This window comes from Cnephaeus nilssonii, assembly GCF_951640355.1.
Source record: "Cnephaeus nilssonii genome assembly, chromosome: 2".
NCBI lineage: Eukaryota > Metazoa > Chordata > Mammalia > Chiroptera > Vespertilionidae > Cnephaeus > Cnephaeus nilssonii.
The window spans coordinates 15,364,692-15,370,358 of NC_137073.1; the positions used below are offsets into that span (position 1 = coordinate 15,364,692).

Genomic DNA, 5,667 nt, shown 5'->3' on the forward strand with positions numbered 1-5,667 from the left:
ATAGAGCGTTGGCCTGCGGACTCAAGGGTCCCAGGTTCGATTCCGGTCGAGGGCATGTACCTTGGTTGCGGGCACATCCCCAGTAGGGGGTGTGTAGGAGGCAGCTGATCGATGTTTCTCTCTCATCGATGTTTCTGACTCTATATCCCTCTTCCTTCCTCTCTGTAAAAAAAAAAATCAATAAAATATATTAAAAAAAAAAAAGATCAGATACAAGCTTCAAGGACAATTTCTTTTCAAAGGCTTATTCCAGTTCCATGAGGCCAGCATGAGGTGTATACATTTGCTAGGGCAAACTCAGACTTGATCAACTCATGCAGCAAATGCTACTCATCTGCCCGCAGTATTTTTAGAAGCATTTGCAGTGGACAACGGACGGGCCCAACTTGTCGTACTCTTGCTGATCTACATCTGCTGGAAGGTGTACAGTGAGGCCAGAAGGAAGTCATTGATCCACATCAAGTACTTGTTCTTTGGCAGGGCAATGATCTTGATCTTGATCACAGCCAGGGCTGTGATCTCCTTCGGCATCCTGTTGGCAATGCTGGGATACATGGTGGTCCTACAGACAATATTGTGTTGGCATACACGTCTTTCCGGACGTCAACATTACACTTCACGATAAAGTTGAATGTGGTCTCCTGGATGCCACAGGACTCCATACTCAGGAAGGAGGGCTGAAAGAGTACCTCCGGACACTGGAACTGCTTGCTGATGATGATCACCTGCCCCTCGGGCTCATAGCTCTTCTCCAGGATGCAGGCGGACACTGCAGTGGCCATCTGCTCGAAGTCCGGGGCTACATAGCAGAGCTTCTTCTTGATGTTACACATGGTTTCCCATTCACTGTGGTGGTAAAGGTGTAGCTACACCCCATGAGGATCTTCAGTGAGATAGTTGGCCAGGTCCCAGCCAGCTAGGTCCAGACACAGGATAGAGTATGAGAGGAAGTAGACCTCATTGTTGGGCATAGTGTGGGTGACCCCATCCCCAGAGTCCTTAACAATATCAGTGGTGCGGCCAGAGGCATACAGTGACAGCACAGCCTGGATGGCCATGTACAAGGCCTTGTGTTAAAGGTCTCGAACATGATCTGAGTCATCTTCTCATGGTTGACCTTGGGGTTCAGAGGAACCTCAGTCAGCAGCAGCACAGGATGTTCCTCGGGGGCCACAAGCAGCTTGTTGTAGAAGGTGTGGTGCCAAATCTCCATTTTCATGTCATCCAAAACGGTGAGAATACCGTGCTTGCTCTGGGCCTTGTTGCCCATATAGCTGTCCTTCTGCCCCATGCCCACCATGATGCTGGTGTTGGGGGCATCTGGCAATGGAAGGAAACGCAGCTAGGGGAGGGGTGGAATCATCCCCAACAAAGCCAGCTCAGCACAGCCATAGCCATTGTTGATAACATCTCTTCTTCCATGGCGATTGGAGGAGGAGACAACAGTCTTGGAGAATGGAATAGCACAGAGCACAGCTGCGAGAGGAGTGTGGGCCTGCTGCAGCGAGTGAGAACAAGTGTGTTTGTTATTCATTTGAAATGTGCTTTGGTTCTGTTTGTACTAGATTTTAGGACTTTTCCTTCCCATCTTGGAGATTTTACTTACTTTTTCCAATACATAAAAGAATGGCATGGTTCCAAAGGCAGATCTGTACAAAAAGGTATATTCAACCCTGACAGGTTTGGCTCAATGGATAGAGCATCGGCTTGTGGACTGAAGGGTCCCAGGTTCAATTTCGGTCAAGGGCATGTACCTTGGTTGCGGACACATCCCCAGTAGGGGGTGTTCAGGAGGCAGCTGATCGATGTTTCGCTCTCGTTGATGTTTCTAGCTCTATCCCTCTCCTTTCCTCTCTGTAAAAAAATCAATAAAATATACCTTTTTTAAAAAAAGGTATATTCAGAGAAGTATCTTCTCCCCTGTCCCCTCCTTCCTGTCCTTGCAATTCCTGCCCAGTGCCTTCTGGTAATCAATCTCAGTTCTCTCTGCTTTTTCCTTCCTAGGTTTCTGTATGCTCAAGTGAGGAGGCAAATGTATATTTTCTTAATTCCCCTTGTTTCTTATACAAAAGTAGCACAATATATTCTTTCCCACTTTGCCTTTTTCACTTAGCATTATATCCTGGAAATTACATCCCTTCAATTCACAGAGGTGTGTGGAAGAACTTTTATTCAACCACTTTTTTATGTATGAGCATCTAAATAGTTCCCCTGCTGCAATGAGCAACCAAGTACATAAGTATTTTCATATTGTTGGGAGTATATCTCCAAGGTAAAGTTCTAGAAGTGGGGTTTCTGGGGCAAAAGGTAAAGACATGAAATTTTGTTACTAATGACAGATTCCTCTCAGTAAGGGTCGCATTCCCACTAGCAAAATATAAGAGGGCCTGCTTTCCCACAGCCTAGCCAACAGAGTGGGTTGCTATACTTTTCAATTTTGCTAACCTGATAGGTGAGAAATGGTATTTCAGTGTTGGTTTTTGTGGTATAATGTCTATAACATAAAATTTACCAATTCAACTATTTGCAAGTGTACAATTCAGTGGCATTAAGTATACTCACAATGTTGTGCAACAATCACCACTATCCATTTCCAGAACATTTTTTACCCCCAAAACTGAAACTATAGCCATTAAACAATAACTACTCATTCCACCCTCTTCCCAGCCCCTAGTAACCTCTATTCCATTTTTTTCTGTACCTAAGAATTTGACTACTCTAGGTATCTCATATGAGTGAAAATCATATAATAGTTGTCCTTTTGTGTCTGGCTTATTATACTTAGCATAATGTTTTCAAGGTTTATCCATGTTGTAGCATGTATCAGAATTTCATTCTTTTTATGGCTGACTAATATTCCATGGACTATATAGACTGTTTTGTTTATCCATCCATTCATTAACAGACATTTGAGTTGTTCTCATTTTTTGGCTATTGTGAATAATGCTGCTATTTATGAACATTGGTATACAAGTTTTTGTGTGGGTATATTTTCATTTCTCTTGGATATATACCTAGCTCATATGATAATTTTCTGGCTCATATGATAATTTCATGTTTAACTTTTTTGAAAAACTGCCAGACTCTTTTCCACAAGGCTTTCACCATTTTATATCCCTACCAGCAATGCACATCTTCACATCCCTAGCAACATTTGTTATTTTTTTAAAAATATATTTTATTGATTTTTTTTTTACAGAGAGGAAGGGAGAGGGATAGAGTCAGAAACATCGCTGAGAGAGAAACATCAATCAGCTGCCTCCTGCACACCCCCTACTGGGGATGTGCCCGCAACCAAGGTACATGCCCTTGACCGGAATCGAACCTGGGACCCTTGAGTCTGCAGGCCAATGCTCTATCCACTGATCCAAACCGGTTAGGGCGCAACATTTGTTATTATGTCTTTTTTATTCTAGCCATCCTAGTGGGTATGAAGTGGTATCTCATTGTGATTTTGATTTGTATTTCTCTAATGATTAGTGATTTTGTTAATTTGTATATCTTCTTTGGAGAAATGTCTATTTAAGTCCTTTGCCCATTTTTTAACTGGGGTGTGTGCGTTTTTGTTGTTGAGTTGTAAGAGTTCTTTATATATTCTGGAGATTAATTCCTTATCAGATTTGTGACTGTTCTCTCCCATTCTGTGAGTTGTTTTTCAATTTTTGTTGTTGTTGTTGTTGTTGTTTGTTAATCCTTGCCCAAGGATATTTTTCCATTGATTTTTAGGGAGAGTGGAAGAGAGAGGGAAAGACGGAAACATCGATGTGAGAGAAACACATTGATTGGTTGCCTTCCGCATGAGCCCTGACCAGGGCCTGGGCCAGGGAAGAGCCTGCAACCATACGTGCCCTTGACTGGAATCAAACCTGGGACCCTTCGGTCCTCAGGCCGATGCTCTATCCATTGAGCAAAACTATCACTTTTTTTTTTTAAAATATATTTTATTGATTTTTTACAGAGAGGAAGAGAGAGGGACAGAAAGTCAGAAACATCGATCAGCTGCCTCCTGCACAACCCCCACCGGGGACGCGCCCGCAACCCTGACCGGAATCGAACCCGGGACCCTTCAGTCCGCAGGCCGACGCTCTATCCACTAAGCCAAACCGGTTTCGGCAAAACTATCACTTTTTTATAGTATCTTTTTATGTACAAAAGTTTTTAATTTTAATGAGATCCAGTTTATCTCAGTGTAATTTAAATTTGCATTTCAATAATCACAAGTGAGACCGAGACCGGTTTGGCTCAGTGGAACGTGCTCCTCATTCCCATCTGGATAAGTAGCATTGTTGTCCCAGCCAGAAAGCCAGCAGTTGGCCCTACTTGATTTCCATCTCCAGTTAACCCCCTGACATGGCCTCCACAGCCTCTGCCTCACCCTGCCCTCTGTACTCCCAGCTGCTGCTGTCCATACCCGGGCCTGGACTCCAGCATCAGCCTTCTCTCCAGGCTCCTGGCCTCTAGGCTTTGCTTCCAGTCTTCATGGGGCCTCCAGAATGATGTTTACATTTTCCTTTGATGCTTTAGTTGTATCCTACAATGTGGTGGGTTGAATAATAACCCTTCAAAACTTGATGTTCACTCGGAACCTCAGAATGTGACCTTATTTAGAACAATGGAAGGGCTTTGCAGATGCAATTAGCTAAGGATCTCTGGATGAGATTATTATGAATTTAAGGGGGACCCTAACCCCAGTGGCTGGTGTCCTTATAAGAAGAGGAGACACAGAGGCACTCAGGGGAGAGGCCACGTGAAGGTGGGGGTGGAGACCGGAGGGATGCAGCCACCAGCCAAGGAGCACCAGGAGTCACCAGAAACCTAAGAGGCAGGAAGGATCCTTCCCCGGGTGCACCTCTCCTGGAAGCACGCTCCTGCCTTTCCCTTCCCCCTCCCCCTCCCCCCCCCCCCTCGGTGGTCCCAGGCACATTACAGTGAGCTTCCTCACTCCCAAGCTCTAAGGCCCCTTCCTTTACCTCTATAACTTGTTTCCTAAGCCCATCTCTTTTAGGAATTACTTTTTCTACCTCTGTGATTTACCCAATAAATGTTCTCTTACAATTTGGGTTTTGGCTCTGAATTATTTCCTAGCCAGCACCCAAGTAAAAAAAAGAGAAAAAGAGAGACAGGATCCTTCCCATGGAAAGAGAAAGAAAGAAAGAAAGAAAGAAAGAAAGAAAGAAAGAAAGAAAGAAAGAAAGAAAGAAAGAAAGAAAGAAAGAAAGAAAGAAAGAAAGAGAAAAAGGATCCTCCCCTGGAGCCTTGGGAGGGAGCTTGGCCCTGTGACACCTTGATTTTGGACTTCCCAGGGTCTCCCGATCTGGGAGATAATAAATTCCTGCTGTCTTAAGTGACCCAGTTGGTGGGCCTTTCTTGATGGCAGCCCCTGGACACTAATACATACAGGTAAGCCGTGTTCATTGTGGAAAACACGATAAACTACAGATAAATGAACAGAAAAGAAAAAAAGTAAAGAAAAAATGTACACAAGCAATTCCACCCCCCAGAGACAATCACCGTTAACATTTTAGCATCTATATTGTTAGAGTAATATTTCTAAAATGCAAACTTCTAAAATGCTCAAATCTCTCCTCAATGCCTTTGGAATAAAATCTAAAACTCCTTAATCGGGGCTCCTAGAACACAGCCTGTTTGTCACCGGTAGTGTGTGGG

General features: G+C 43.9%; 1 pseudogene across 1 annotated transcript; it reads right to left on the minus strand.

Moving 5' to 3' along the window:
• Window positions 1-349: 349 nt before the first annotated feature.
• LOC307093577 (actin, cytoplasmic 2-like) lies at window positions 350-1,331 on the minus strand (annotated as a pseudogene). Its single transcript has one exon. The product of its transcript is annotated as an actin, cytoplasmic 2-like (transcript).
• Window positions 1,332-5,667: the final 4,336 nt, after the last annotated feature.